General features: G+C 38.2%; 1 protein-coding gene and 1 long non-coding RNA gene across 5 annotated transcripts in view; one reads left to right on the forward strand and one right to left on the reverse strand.

The window, feature by feature from the left end:
- Window positions 1-16270, reverse strand: part of LOC106959558 (serine/threonine-protein kinase BRSK2) — a 196736-nt gene that overhangs the window by 110688 nt on the left and 69778 nt on the right. The window lies entirely within an intron of this gene.
- On the forward strand, window positions 1659-8164 carry LOC106959560 (uncharacterized). The gene is made up of 2 exons (XR_001427385.1): window positions 1659-4488; window positions 6352-8164. It is a non-coding gene; the product is annotated as an uncharacterized LOC106959560 (long non-coding RNA).

Here is a 16270-nt window from a genome sequence, read left to right on the forward strand (position 1 = left end):
CCTTTTTATTACCGACACAGCGTGTTGCTGTTCCAATTATACCATGCTATTTCAGGTCTGCGAGACAGAAGACGGAAGCCTTTTGCTCTACTTTGCTTAAATCAGTCTGTTTTTTGTGCCTGGCGCTTGCTGTTTTGTGAGTAATGGCTGAATAAATAACAGTGGGACATTGCTGTTGAATCTCTGAGCTTGCAGTGGATGCAGACAAAGAGCAACCAGCATGCCATCTGAAAGCACACAGATTGATGTTGCCAGGGGACTTTGTTGGGTCAGTAAATAAGCAAATCTTCTCAAGTCCACAACCTCCAATCAATGTTAAGAAACAATTGATTGGAGGTTTATTGCTCTGAAATGTATGTTTATGTAATGGAAATATTTAAGCATAAAGGAAAACAATAGTTACTTAAATTGGTCTGAAAACAATAATCATCGATTCTATTCATTTTTTTTCTTTTATCAGAATAGAGGTTTTCTGCCTGGTGGGAAGTTGGAATCTAAAACAACAACTTTCAGATTACAAGACGACTAATCTTCCCATCAAGCCCAAGCTGCCTCTATTTAAGGCATGTATATTAAAAATAATAATAATGAAAGGACGCAGCTCTTGCATTCTTCCAAAGAATGCAAGAGGTGCAATTTATACTATTTATTTATAAAATTGAAACATAATTTAAGGCTGAGTAGTTACGTTAGATAAATAATCATATCTGACTGTGGATCACCTGGTTGGTGAGTAAAAACAGTAAATAAATTATATGAAGTGCTGTGGTTTCATTATTAAAAGGCAAGCAGGGAAGTGTCAGAGAAGAGAAAAACCAGCATGTGGAAATACTGAGGAATATACAGAATAAACGATGTTCAAGTGACATTTTTTTTTTCCTCTAATGTATGACTAAGCAGATGACTGCAGACAACACCGTGATTAAAACAAAAGTATATGGGCTATGCCTAGAGTGGGTTTACTCTTTATTACATCCATGCCAATCATTAGACGTTGCTGTAAGCAGCTGGAGCCCTCATCTCCTCTCAATATGTTCTTGTCACCCAGCTGGATCTTAGCTCTGACAGTCCTTCATTCTCTACAAAGCATCCGCCTTCCCAACAAACACAACCATGCATTCACACACACTAACTGTGAGGGGGAAAAAAATTGTTTACCAGGCTAGAGAATCCCGAACGGAATCACATTTTCCCTTTCAAAGGTTGTTTGAAGTTCCCACACAGATGTTGATGCCGTCCTCTTATTTATTTATTTTTTAATGTAAGAGTTTCCCTTCGCGTTTTTTGCCACCTTGCCTAGGCGCAGTCTGACACACTTACTTCAACAGCCCACCCCCCCATCCTTCCGCCAGCCCTCCGCTCTGTCCTGGTGATCATAGGGATAAAGTTTTATCTGGATGAACAGAAAACTTTGTAAAAGTTTTGTTGTGGCAGTCTCAGACTCGTGGAACGGAGGGAATCAGCTGTTGAACTTGAGAGACAGATGTTTCATTAGCTGCCACACGTCTGAGTATGTGTGCACATACACACAGAGACTACGTTTTACAGTTAAACTTTTTAACATGCTATGACAGGTGACAAAAAAAAACTACACACTGATCCAAAAAAGTATAGCTTCAAACAAATCAAAGTTTTTTTGGGTGGGAGGGCTTGTAGAAAGTGGAGTAGAGGTCTCATAATCAGGGAGGAAGAGCAACTTTGTGTTAAGTTTTCAATGAAGATTACTTCACTTCCTGAATGTCCTCTTGTGGATCATGGATCCTTTTTCACATGGTGAAACATCAGAATTTCACTAGAAGTGCTGCCCTGCTTTAGCAAAGTGAGGGTTCTGAGTAATCCATAGCTTCTGAGTACATAGTACAGGACTACTGACTTCACTGTTGTCCAGTAGATGGCTACAAGAAGGTCCTTGTTCAAGAGCGCAGTATGCAGGAATATTACTGGAAAGTAAAGTGAAAAACAAAGGTGAATAAGAAACAGAAAAAAACACATATTTGAGAGAACTAGTTGTATATTAAAGAGTGTTAAATTTTTTTTAGTCTTATAAAAAAATCTAAATCACCTAATCATCAAAATCAACAGAAATTATGTCACTATGTGTAAGGGCCAGTCTTCAAGCTAAATTCTCTACACGGTCATGCTAAGCAGCATTTTAATTAAATGCATTCGCCAATTCCTTTAAACATTTTTTTTTTTTTTTCCACACAAGCAACATTGGTTTTTACAAGTCAGACTTAAGTGTAGTGACAGCAATGGTGTCAGAAGGTTTACAACCAGCACAACCATCAGCCTCTCGAGCTGTCATGCTTTGGAACGCAGCGCGGCGTCGGGGCACTCTGAGGTTAACGGTGTGGTGTCACACCGTTAAATTCAATCGGCCTTTTATTGCCTTTTTTCTTATCTGTCCCCAAGGGCAGACCAGACTAAGGCTATGAGAGATCTCTGAAGAAGAGAGACCGAATCATGTCCCAGACTGCGCTTGCACGTAAAATGTGGCTGGCAGATTAGTGTTGATATATATTTTTGCTGATGGACTTAAGTCTTGCATACCTACACTTTTCTTTTTTTTTTCTTTTTTTTTACTGGCCATACAGCCTGAATAGGAATACATGTTTTTTTTATTTAGTTTTTTTTTTTGTTTGTTTTTTAAAGCACATGTTTAGGTAGTGGGGAAGGACATCACTTTCCCCAAACACAGGATTAGTTTGAGTGTAGACGACGTCTAACTGACGTCAACTGCAATGCTACAGGCAATGAGAAGAGGGCAGGAATATACAAAAAAAAAAAAACACTTAAACTGAAAGAAAATGAAAAAAAGAAATGTGAAGACGAGGGATGGAAGGTGTGGAATTAAAAAGACATGCACATTTTGTGCAGAAGTGGATAAACTGTGTTCATGTTTAAAAGGTATATTTCTCTGTGCGTGTAATCTGAAACAGGTCTGGTATCTTTAGAGATTAATCCAACTCCAGCTTTAGACGTCACTCTCTAATCCATCAGAGTTAAAACAAGCTGCTCTCTGTAACCGGCTCTTGACCACAGCCAACTGCAAACTCTATTTGTAAAAAACACCATATGTACAGCGAGAATAGATTTGGGAATACTACAAATCGTAGACAAACCAGTCACTATTCACAGTTTGGTTTGTTGAAAAACTCTTACTTGTTAACGTAAAATAATCCTTTTTAACCGCACAGATTTTAGTCTTGCGTTTAGATTTACACTCAAAAAGGCTGCTGCGTGATGAAGTGGACAGCCCAAGAGCGAGGTGAAAAAGACATGGAGAGCAACAACGAAAGAGGAGATGAAGAAGTGTGTGGGAGGCCAGGGATGCCCTGCAGGATATTATCAGAGGGCACGCACAATAAAACATCATCGCACCTGACCCACATGAACACAACCATCTCCCCAATGTGCACCGTGCGCGTAGAGCACAAAACCAGCCCAATGCACCTGATCCACACGAATACAAGCCACATGTGCACACCGTACACACCACACAGGAACATAAATGTTGTATCGCACACCTGACGTTAAGTTTCCGACCCACACAAATACGGTATGCATGGCATACCAAGACACTCCGTCTGACCGACACAAGGCCCAATGCGTGCACACTTTCATACCTACATAGGGTATTTGTTACAAATTTCTTTGAATAACGGAGGCAAACAAAGCATATACCTATCTGAAGTAAACTCTTCTGCCGCCTCAGGTCCTATGTCTGTGACATCCAGAAGCAGATGGAGTTGAGATATTTTCTCCATTTCTACTTTGTTTTGAAAAAAAGATTTCAATGAGATTTAACTGCTTTAAAAAGTCAGTTTACTCATTTTTAATTGGCTTCACTACACAGTCACATTTAGTTTACAGAAAAAGCACCAGGTCTCAAATGAACAAACGTAAACAAAGCATTTAATTTTTTGTTTAGGATGCATGAATGCCCCCAATCTATAGATGCAAACGTTTTGACTCAAAAGCCTATATTTTAACAGGAAAAATAATAAAATGTCAAATATTTTATTAATTAATAAAAAAAAAAATAAATAAAAAAAAAAGGAAAACCTCAAGGTACGGACAATGTGGACATCTGCAGCTTATAGACAAGAGTAATTTTTTGGGGGGCGTCAAAGTTGGCTTATATTCAGGTGCGTTCAATAGTCTGGAAAAAAGATCCCAAATAAGATCTGAATATTTAAAATCATAAATCTGTTAATAAATCAATTCTCTATATACATTTCTTATAATCACCCTACAGTTTTTCTGAACAATCTTTTTCAACCACAGTTAAATATCCCTTCTCAAGTCTTTTTTTTTTTTTTAATTTGACCCTTTTTCTTTTCTGTAGCCATCTCCCCCTGACCAGCGTCTTCTGTTTTTCTTTGTCCTCTCTCCTCCAATTACCTTCAACCACCTCACCTCACTCCGACCATCCCATCGCCCTGCTGCCCCCGAGCTGTGTTGCGTGCTGCGCCGTGTTGTCATGAGGTGAGGTCAGCGGCTGGCATTTGTCGAGCGCATACAATCAGACATGCTGTTCTCTCTGACCTGACCAGACCTTCTCATATGTACATAACTCCTCTTAGGAGAACTGGCAAAGAAAACATTAAAAAAGGAGGACCTAGACAAGAAAAAACACCCCAAAATTATTTTATTTTGTCCCCAATAAAGCTTATGGACATTTAAGCAGATTGTCTAATGAAACTTTTCAACCTAACTTGTGGGATTTCTCTCTCCTAGGGACGGGCAATATAGAATTATCACAGTATCTTGTATTATTTATTCCAAAAACGACAATGAATAAAGAATGAATCATTTTTGGCTAAAAATCAACACCCTCAGAGCCACACAAACAAATGCTGCTCTGAAAATAAAATTTAAATAACCTTCTATAAACCGGACTCATTAAGTAAAGCAATTGGACTGCTATATAGCATCCAATTTGAAACAATTTGATATTGATGGGATGCTTTTATCAAACCAACAATAGAATAAAGTCAGTTTTTGAGGTTGAAAACAACGTCAACATTAGTGATGTCGATCAAGACAAATCACAATATCAGTGATATAACTGCCCGTCTCTAATTCTGCCACAGTAACATGCTGAACAAGGAGAACGGCAGCAAAAAATCAATAAATACAATTTTCAAATTTGCTTTTACTCCCAGCAAACAGTAGAATAAAGTAACTGTGCAAAGAATGGTCTCAACAGATGTGTAGTGATAGCCAAGTACCAAAAGGAGTTGTGTGTGTGGGTATGTGCAAGCATGTGTGTGTGTGTGTCCAGCACTGCTGCTGGGACACCTGAGGTGAAGCACCTGATCTGAATCATGAGTGTCTGATTGGCTTGAGAACGGGGCTCAGGTGCATCTCACTGAACTGAGAAGAATACCACTGGGATCTGGGATTCCCTGCTCAGCTAAACACACACACACGCACACACACTCAGACTAGTGGCTTAAAGGCAAAAGCAGGAGCAGACGACGGCTATGTATAAATCAATTCCAGACAATATATACACACCAGAGCAAAAAGCTACACACTGTGACCTTTCTTTAGCCGTTTCACCAGGTAGCACAGACAAACACACACATGCAGAACATAAAGTGGATGTACTGCAAAACTATTCTAGTTCAGAATAAAACAGATTTATTCCAAAAAGCCAAATTCTGTATATGTCAATACAGCATTGTGTCAAACAATGACATATTGACAAATTTTATGACGTGCATTAACTGTATACATTTCTTAACATCTGCCTTAAGACTCAGAAAATTAAGGAAGTTTACCAAGCCAATGTACAAACTGCATAATCTTGTCATAGCAACAATTAGAACAAACCAATAAGCTTTGAGAAGGAAATATAAATGAATGAATTATGGAACTAAATGTCTCCATGTAAAGGCTTGTGAAGGAAATTACTGCTGAAAAGCAAAAAAAACCACAGTGATGTAACAAGTCTCAGTCATGCCTTAACTCCCAAAGAAGAAAGTGAAATGTATTTCCCAGAAGAGATATAGCCCACTGCTGGCAATTCCCTTATTTATTCTTTTTTTTCTCTATTCTTACATCAGTTCCCACATCTCACCTCTAAGGTACATCAAAACAGCCCAAATAACCCAGAGCCAAATGTAGGAAAGGTAAAGACTGAAACCTTCATTTCCAAACAGCATGCAGAAACGCAGAGTCAACAGCTTTGTACCTGCAAACCTTTAAAAATGTTAGAATATTCAGCAGACTGATTATTTTTCTAAATGTGTAAAATTGCTGACTGCTATTGATATTTATGTACTTTTTGGATGGGGAGTTGAGGGTGGTTTCTAACATTTATTTTCTCAATATTACTTTCAGACTGTCCATCTTCAGACCGCTGTGTGTTTTACACAACATGGTAAATGGCCTGTACTTCCAAAGCGCTTTATCAAGTCCAGAGGACCCCAAAGCGCTTCACACTCCACGCGCAGTCATTCACCCATTCACACCCCGATGGTCCGATGGTGGCAGGCTGCAGGAGCTTCTTAAGACACCGGCCAATTTTAAGGTATCAAATTTTTTTTAAGTCACATTTGATATACAGAGCATTTTTACCAAAGGCAACAATTACTTGATTGTACTATGAAATGGCCCTGTGTCTTCAAAGTACATAACACTGCTCCTTTCAGCTTAAGGTGCAGTGTTTTTTGATTACCGTTTTTTTTTTCTTCTTCTTCTTTTTCAAAGTTGGCATAGTTTAGAAAAAGACAGCATTTATCTTATGCATATTTATGGATTGGATACAAGTATCATTTTATAGCAAGATTAAAACATTGCGGAATTTCAAAACTGCTGAAAATTTTTCATCTTACCATGTCAACAGTTAAAATGGCTGCCTGAGAAACAGGCCCCCACTCTTTTCCACTGCTTGCAAGTAAAAAAGGCCGACAGTTTGGCAACATTTGTGTAAGCTAAAGAAGTGCCACCTCTCCCTCTTATGGATGCAACAGTTTTAAACCAGCAGCTGGAGAGCTAATATGGCAGCTCTATTAAACAATTGACTACAGGCTCTACCAGTGCAGATAGCCTTACTAACCGATTAATACAAGCCCGATAAATGCTTTACTCTCTAATGTCCACAACTTTTAGATGCATCTCTGGTCTAACCCTTGAATAATTTCCTCCGTATGCAGTCAAGTTCTCTGAAGTGATACTAATGATCCAGTTATTTATGTATTTAAGTAGACAGATTTAAAGTTGCAGGACACCGGCCCTGGAGGATCGGAGTTTGACATCTATTAAAAAGAGGGAAGATTAAACGGTAAAATATTCTACATAATATGGACCTGAAAGCTACTAATACATTCAGTAAGATTTTATTCTGTGTTTTGACTGTGTATCAAAAATAAAAATAACTATATGTAAAAATAAGAATCAATAGTATTTTGTTATCAGCAACAGTAACTCTTGCTTTTCTGACTAAAATAAAAGCAATATGGCATTGCTATACATCTTAGATTTAGTCATTTGTTTTTATTAAAATATTGTTATGAAGTTACTTCTGAGTTTCCCCTCTTGTATAACTGCTGATTTAGCTGCATGCACAATTTCATATGAACCAACATCTCATGCAGAAAAAACATCTATGATGACTATCGGTACGTGTGAGTGACTGATGCTGGAGTCAGAGTCATTAAGTCAGTCACTGCACTTTAGAAATCTTTCACTGGCTTTGAGTTTTTAACATTACTGACACAAAGTCAAACATTTTTGACTAAAGTAAAAACAGCAAAACTTAATGCACTTACATTTGATCTTCGTTTATGTTATGAACCAATTCTTGCATAGGAAAGAATCAACAGCATAGGAAGACAAAATGCAGATTTGTGTCTAAACTACAAACAATTCAATGTGCAACTCTCTTTTACCCAAGACTATTTCCTTTCACCATGGGAACTATTTCTGAAACTAAGACTCTGTGGTTTGAAACCACAGAGTCTTAGTATGGTGCCTAGTTTTTTGTTTTTGTTTTTTTATCCCATTTTTTATATGGATTAAACTCTATTTTAACTTTATCTTTTATTCCCATTTCCTACCTCCCTTCATTCTAAATCACATTCAAACCAACCACCTCCCATCCTGCCTGTTTATGCCTGCCTCTCATTTATGTTTTATTTCATGCCTTGCCAAATTTAAAAACTGTGCAAGATTGTATTTCATGGATAACTTGGAAACCAAATTTGTAAACCCACTAGATTCGTCAAATTCAGGCACCGTGTAATGCTCCCCCTGCTAAGAATCAGGGTTAATGCTTGATGGCCCAAACGCTGAACTGATTGGTACAGGCAGCATTATCTTCACTGTTTACACTGCGACTTCACGCTCTGCACTTTTCTTCTCATAGATGAGCTTTTCTTGTGTTTTTTTTTTCTTTGATTCTTTTTGAGAGTAGATAAGTTTTTCCTCAAACATGATTATGGGACATGACATCCAGATACCCTCCCAGAAACACATCTTTTGTAAATGGATTGTGCTTTTGACAAGATCAGAGAATATTAACCGAGGACACAACAGCTCAGTCACTCAGAAGAGGGTTTTATCAGATTCACTCGCAATTCAGGAATAGAAAAAATATGTTTCAAATAATCAGAACCTTTAAGCAGAAGTTTGCCTTAAAAAGAAACAAAAAGATTGCCAGCTGATATTCTGCTCTGAGCTTCAGCAAGTCTGTTTTGTTTGTATTTCAGTAGAGAGAAGGGTACTGCATTGAAGTCGGAACATAAAGAAATTATTTACATAAAAAAAACTAATCACAAAATTCAAATGAAGAAAACATGAGCAATTGTGACCAGATTTAAATTACGTTACTGCACCTTTTTCTGTTGCACTTTTTAAAAAGAAACTGACTCAGTCAGTAGAGGAATCAGTCATAAAATTAAAATCAGGATCTCTAAAGTCAAACCTTTTAGTTCTGGCTTATCTACTTTTTTTAAAAGTAAAAATACTAATAATACTAATAATAATAATAATAATAATAATGTTTGATATGTTTGATTTTCCCAGAACAGCATAATACTTGTGCTCGAGTCTCACCTTCACAGCTGCTCAGCTATTTTTAGACTCTTACATTTCTGGCTGTAAAACAGATGTGTGAAACTGAGTGTGCACAAGTGTAACAGGGATCATTACATGTCTGAGAGCTGGGCTAATTGACAGTAATGGGTTGTTGCAGTGGGAGAGGTGACTACTGAAGGGGGCAGCAGGAGCCATTTTTGTTTGGCAGCTTTTGCAAAGACCACTCTGCTAAAAGGCTTCATTAACACCACTTTTCATGGCCCCATAAAAAAGATTTATGCGTTTCAGCTTTACAGTTACCATCATCAGCTGAAAAGTCTTTCACTGCCTTATATTTTTATGTACAATGTCCTGATCCCGAACAAAATGGTCAGACAATAACTTGACGTGATAGAAAGAAGAACTGCAGAAAAAGTCATGGATGGACTTTTTCCTCCATCCATAAGTTTAATGGAGATCAATAAGAACTTTTACATATTTAGTTTGCATGCTGCAAACTAAATATGCCAACTAAAGGTTGGCATGGAGATGATTAAAACCTTATTCATCTCATCACACTTGTTGACCCCTTTGGTTAAGATGCGGAAAATAAATTAAAATGATGCATTTTCCACATCTATGCAAGCTTGCACTGAAAGAAAAAGTTAACATTTGAGTAATTTTATTGAATGAATTTTAAATTCTTAGGCACTTTAATCATTTATGTTCAACTATAGCTTTTCATGTCTAAGAACTTTTATTTTGAAACTCGTGATGAGTGTTTCTGTGGGGCAATAATATTAGAAAAAAAGAAGCCACCATGCTAATGAAGGGAATTGTAAGGTTGGGTTCACTAATAAAGAACTTTATTAATGGGTCTTTGGTACACCAATTATTCCTGAAACTTTAAAACTTTTGCACACATCTAAAATTATGCCAATAATGCTTTACACACATTTATAGTCTCTAATCAAGTACTACAATCAATTTTTAGTCACATTTAAACACCTTTTAGCAAAATGAGAAACAAAATCCAAAAGTGTTTTCAGCTTTTATTTGTCAATGAATATTGGGAAAACTATAAAATCTTTTCAGTTCGGAACAGAAAAGCCAATTTTCATTAAGCATTACCTTCCTATAAGTATAGCACCCAAATTAATTAGGTTTGTGTTGAATACAGTTCATATCCAGGAGGCTCTGGGGGCACGTCATTGGCTCATGTGCAGCGTAGGGCCACAGCGGCGGTGACTCGCGCTAATATAAATTATACCTACCAGCCCCGCACCACAGCTCCATTCCATCTATACGCACACCGAATAACTCATGCTTTGTCAAGCTGGAAATTTACGATTAATTCCACACGAATGCACAATCCGCCCCCACACCCCCCCACCTTCCCCCAGTAAGCTTTATATTCGTAACATTTAGTTTGGGAGTGGTTCCCCAGGTAAATCGATTGAACTGTGAATTCAATGAACATTGCTTTCTAATTTGACTTGAGTAAGTGGGTGACAAATAGTCCGGCCAGAAATCAATGAGGAAAATTATGTAAACAAAAAGGAAGGAAGAGGAGCAGAAAAGCAAATATGCTAGAGTCATTTGCATACTGCAAACTAAATACGTAAAAGTGTATACAGTCTGACACAACCCAAACTAGATGATGAATCCAAGAAAATACTGTATGTTTAAACAATAAGGAATATAAACATCTAGATGGGAATTATAGATGGATTGTATAACCTTGCAATCTGTCAGTCTACTTCACAATCTGAGGTACAACTAGATCAAACTGAAAGAAAAACCAAATTAAAGCTGCATAGACAGTAATATCAAGTATTCAATAACTGCAGGAGACGAAATATTCCATTACTTCTCTCTCAGGAGGCTTTTGTATAAAGAAAGAGAGTGTGAGTGTGTGCTAGTGACCAGCTGTGATCTCACCCTGTAAAATCAAAGTCATTCATATCAAATACTGTCAAAGTGTTTTATTTCCACACATGTTTTTAATCTATTCTGCCAATCACTCGTAAGGTACTGTAACACAATTAGCGCATTAGTGTGAAGTCAATCAATTACAGTTTCCAGATTTTATTGTCATGTTAATCTGCAGAAAATAAGGTAAAAAAAACAAACAAAAAAAAAAACTGAAAAATTATGTCTTTCCAGTTAAGTTGGTAGAAAATACACACGTATTAAAAGCTGTGTAACTTTTTGCTGTCAGAGGTTTGAGAAAGTTTGTCTAAATAATTATTGCAAGTAAAACTCAGGATAAGTAACATACTGCAACATATTGTTGTGCAGAAAAGGTAATTGCAATTCTTTTTTTTATTTTCCTCTTGGGATGCCTAACAGTGGCGCGGGGCCAATTGAAGGCGCAAGGGCGCCGCCCCGCCGCTCACAACTCGCCACATTACCTTGGATAAGATAGAAAAATAGAATTGATAAAAATGAAATAATAAAATGAAAACATCTTGAAACATATGCATATAGTCTTCTAGTTGTGTAAGATAAATATGTTAAAATTAATAACGGGTAAAGTTGTTTTGTGGATCGACGTCTGATTGGTGACGTATTTCTCCCTGGGGTGTCAAAATATTTGCCCATAGACTCTCATTAAAAGTTGTACATGTGCAGCAGCTTCTCTTCAATACAACAGATGGGAGCATTCTGGGGCGCACCACTCCTGCACCCAGAGCTGAGTGCAGCTCAATCTGCCTGGCACCACCCCCCCACCATGGGTCCGATATCGGGGCCGACATCACAGCCGTCTGTCACAAAGTTCACGTGATTGACAGTCAAGCCGCGTGAGTTGAGACAATCGGACAAAGATGCGAAATGAAGCAGGAGAAATTGAATTATTCAGTGACGTCACTTAAAACAATACCTGCAGAGAGAAGAACAAAGCAGGAGAAGCTAGAGGTGACCTTAGACCTGATCAGCCAAACATCTCAACAAGACTTGACTAACTGCATGCGAGGATAACTTGGAAATATGTAAAATGTGTAGTATATTAAAAATATGTAGTCATTTACATATTTAACGCTTCAGTAAAAATATTTTTGCCGAAATAGAACAGTCCTGATAATTGCCTCCATATCTGTAAACATCAAATGTCTTAGTTTGGCATTGGGCAGCTTCCCAGTCTGATGGGCTTCTGGTGATTCTGTGGCTGCTTTCCACAGAAGAAAGTTAAGCAGGAATCGGAGGGATACAGTCCAACACTGCCCGGAAAAAAAAAGAAGTAATGAACTTGTAAGAATCCATCAGACTGGTATACCTCTGGGCCTTTTTACACATACATATTTACATACATGAAAATATTCACACATTTGGATAGAAATGCCTGACAGAGGTTCAGGCAGAAAATGAAATGATTACCAGTGAAAAATACACCTGAGCTAAGAAAGACAACATTTTCTCTTGGTCGATGAAGGAAGTATGTGGCTGTGTGCGTGTGCATGTGTGTGTGTGTGTCACTCCCACTGCTCATTAAGCAGCATGAGCCCTACTACATCTCTATAGGGGGGACTAATCAGCTAATCATTCTTAGATTACAACCTAATACTGCTACACATACCAGTGTCAAACATCTTTGTAAGTACACGGGCTCACATAGAGAGCCCTATTGTCTCCAAATGGAATTCCTCCTTCCTCTTTCAGGGATTTACACTTTTCTTTGCTTGTACTGAAACACACCTTGGCGTATGGTTTCAAGACAAATCCTTTAAAAAAAAAAAAAAAAAACTTACAAGGACATGAAAAGGGAATGCTAAGGATTTGATTTAATATTTAAACCATCAGGGCTCCGGTTGCCAAGCACCTCTCTTGAGAACTCCTACTTGTAATTGGATATTGGACTTCCTCCCAAACAGACCATAGATAGTTCAGATTATTCTCAGTATCAGAGTCCCCCTCAGGGTTGTTGGGTGATTAGCCATCCCTGTTGACTCTCTGCACACATGATCGCACAGAGAGATAAAAGGGAGACATTTTGTAAGCGTTCTCAATGACGCCACCAGACTGAAAATGATGGTCGGAGTTCATTTCAGGAGGAAATGAATAATCTCAGAGGTGACGAGTTCCAGGTTTCTGGGAATCAATATCAGTTCACCTGCTATGGAGAAAGAAGTTGCAATACTGGAAGACGGCTAATAAAGCTAAATTACAGAGATAAGCTCTTAACTGTGATTTGTTAGCATGTGTCAAACATTAATAGCATCAGAAAGATGAGAATCAGGAGACTACTAAAAACAAATCCCACTCCCAGCCACAGCCCTGACACTTTGCTGGAATCTAACTGTGAGCGCTGCATCGCTTTCTTTCCTCAGGCTCTGGGGTTCACTCTTGAAACTACATTGTTTAAACAACCAAGTTTATAATTTTTTGACTGGATGATTTGCTTTTACCTTTCACTGTGAAGCGTCAAAAGCCCTGCATGATGGAAAGTGATGTAAATCTTTCATCTTTAACAAAATACTCTTTCTATGGAGAAGACAATAGTGCCTTGCAAATACATTTGCACTCTTGGCGGTTTTACATCTTGTGTCATCAAAATCCCCAAATTCTTGCAGTTTCACGTGAAAGCTCAATAAATAGTGGTACTTTGATGAAAATCCAAAAACTATCGTATGCATTTATTTGAAAATTTGAATCAGGGTTAGTTTACGAAATATATTAAAGCTTTCATCTTCTCATGAAGCACTGTTAATCTATCATCCCAAAATGGAAAGAGCATGCCACAACGCCAAGCCTACAGAGATATGACCATTCACTTAAACTGAGAGACCAAGCAAGGAGGTCATTAATCAGAGAAACAGCAAAAAGAGTTAGTGGTAATTCTGGAAGAGCAGTAAAGACCCACAGATCATGTGAGAAGCAAACAAAAAAAATGTTGTTTGTTTTCTTCCTCAATTAATATAGAAGGAACAGAAAATACATGCAAGAACGCACAAGTCAGACAAGGACAGGTTTTTGGCCGACGTGCAAAATGCTGTGTGGGGAAAATGAACGATATATAGCCTCTGACATAACATCTCCACTTTGAAACACGGTGGTGGTGCCATGATGCTGTGGGGAAAGGGACGTCCATTAGAGTTGGTGGGAGGACAGACAGAGCTCAACAACTGGATCCTTTCAGAAGCTGCATTAGATTTGAATGAGGCAGAGGTTCAACCTGTGGGAGAAAAAATATTTATAAACCTGCAATCAGAGTTACAAGGTAATGATTTAATGAAAACGAATTACAATAAGTGGAAAAACACAGAGATTCCACTCAATCTGACTGAATCTGAACCGTTTCACAAAAAAAGGAGAATGGACGAAAGCTCAGTCTCTGTATGTTCAAATGTCTCCAAATCAAACGTTAAAAACCTGCAACTCAGATTGAAGTGAAATGTGTTTCCAAAAAGTGATGACTCAGCGAGACTGAATGCATAAAACATTTTTCGGATTAAAATTTCTTAAAGATGTCTAAAAGCATGGATTTACAAAAAAAAAAAAAAAAAAAAAGGGTTATAAGACTGTCACAAAGTCCCAAAAAAATGAGGTGTTGCTAAAATATCTGGACAAGTTAAACGGGAATGAATATTTTTCACAAGGCAATATCCCTCAGAGGTAAATCTAATCTATTTTTACTTAACGTTGTAATGCCACTTACATTTTTAACATAAACATTCTGTTGTGTGTACACCGGTTCCTGCGTGGGTGTATGCTTGAGGCAAAAGACTGCAGAATCTCACTCAAGAACATACATTTCCAGTCATTTCGTCTGTCATTCCAATCTTTCACACACTACAGTCGTATCATTCATACACTCTGAAGCAACTGCCTGGGAGCTTTAGCCTCCAAGGATGGCAGAAGAGTGTTCACTGCTTTCAAGGAAGAAACGCAAAGACGTAGTCAGAGCAAGACAGCTATCTGCTTCACAGTTTGCAGAGCGCCACACTGCCACCAACACTGGGTCTGAAGGCTTCAGTAATGAGCATCATTCAGCCCCCAAAGTCAAGAGGAGTGAGCAGAGAGACTGGAAGGGTTAGGATGTTATAGAGATTTAAAAAAAAAGGCACTCAGTGGAAAGAGTGGACATAATGAGAATAAGAGGGTATGAAAGAGGCTCTGTTGGGTGCACAGTCCATTTCACTTTGGAAACTTGTGGTTTATTTCCCTGCTCAGCTGTTTCACACATTTGAAAGAAGCCTTTTGGGAGCACTGTTCAAAAAGTCCAGACCTCTGCTAAGTCCTGCTGTCCTGGCTGGAAACACTCTGTGACCACCATCCCATGGTGGCGAAAGCTTCACCAGTTTAAGTCAAATGGAAAGGCAACAGGACAGAGAAACGCCCTCTCCCTCCTACACACAAATACACGAAGAAGAGCACATGCATGGCTACACATGCACACAAAAATCTAAGGAAGCAATAACCTACAGCTAGGTCAAGCAACAGATGAGAGCTCTGCAGTAAACTTTCAGGTCTGTAAATGCATCAGTGGTCTAAGAGCTGAAGCCAGGTCATCCAGTAAGAGGACCGGCTATCAAAGAAAGATGTAGACGGTGGAAGCTTTTGACTCGGTGGGTTTAGGTGGAGGGAGGTTACAGAGTCAAAGTGAGGATCTAAAGAGAGCTGAAAATGATGAGGAGAGACGAGGAGTCATTCAGTAGAAAAAAGAAGAAGAAGAAAAGAGGAGCAGAAAGACATTGCACATCAAATATTTAATTTGATTTATTTTTGTTTTGTTTTGTTTTAGAAATTTAAAGATTACAATGCTCATTTTATTTTTAGAGGAAATACGTGCCTACAGGATGAAGATAACATTTACATGTACCGCATAAAAATACACCCAACACTGACATTACATCAGACTAAACATTTCTTGTTTAGCACACTGAATTCCTGTTTATTACAACAGATATGAAAAAGTAAAGGACCAGTCTCAACACAGCCAGAGCCTTGGTGGACCTTCACAATGTGCATGGATCAGAAATCACTGTTTTATACCTAACCCTGTCCTTTCTGGATGAAACTGGATTACACAGAGGCAAACTTTTTACAACCAATATGACTTTTCAAAGAGCCATCAATCTGCACTCCATGTGTTTCCGCTGTGAAGCCCAGAAGGGCTTCAAAAAGCTCGCCTGGGAAATCTGAGATTGCATGATAAGGCCAGTGATTAAAAGAGTGAATGGTGTCACATAAAATACTGTAGCATTAGATCAGCCCTCCTACTGTAACTTGAGTGAGAAAACTT

This window comes from Poecilia latipinna, unplaced genomic scaffold (genome assembly GCF_001443285.1).
Source record: "Poecilia latipinna isolate Pla-1442-1.1 unplaced genomic scaffold, P_latipinna-1.0 Scaffold1095, whole genome shotgun sequence".
Lineage (NCBI taxonomy): Eukaryota > Metazoa > Chordata > Actinopteri > Cyprinodontiformes > Poeciliidae > Poecilia > Poecilia latipinna.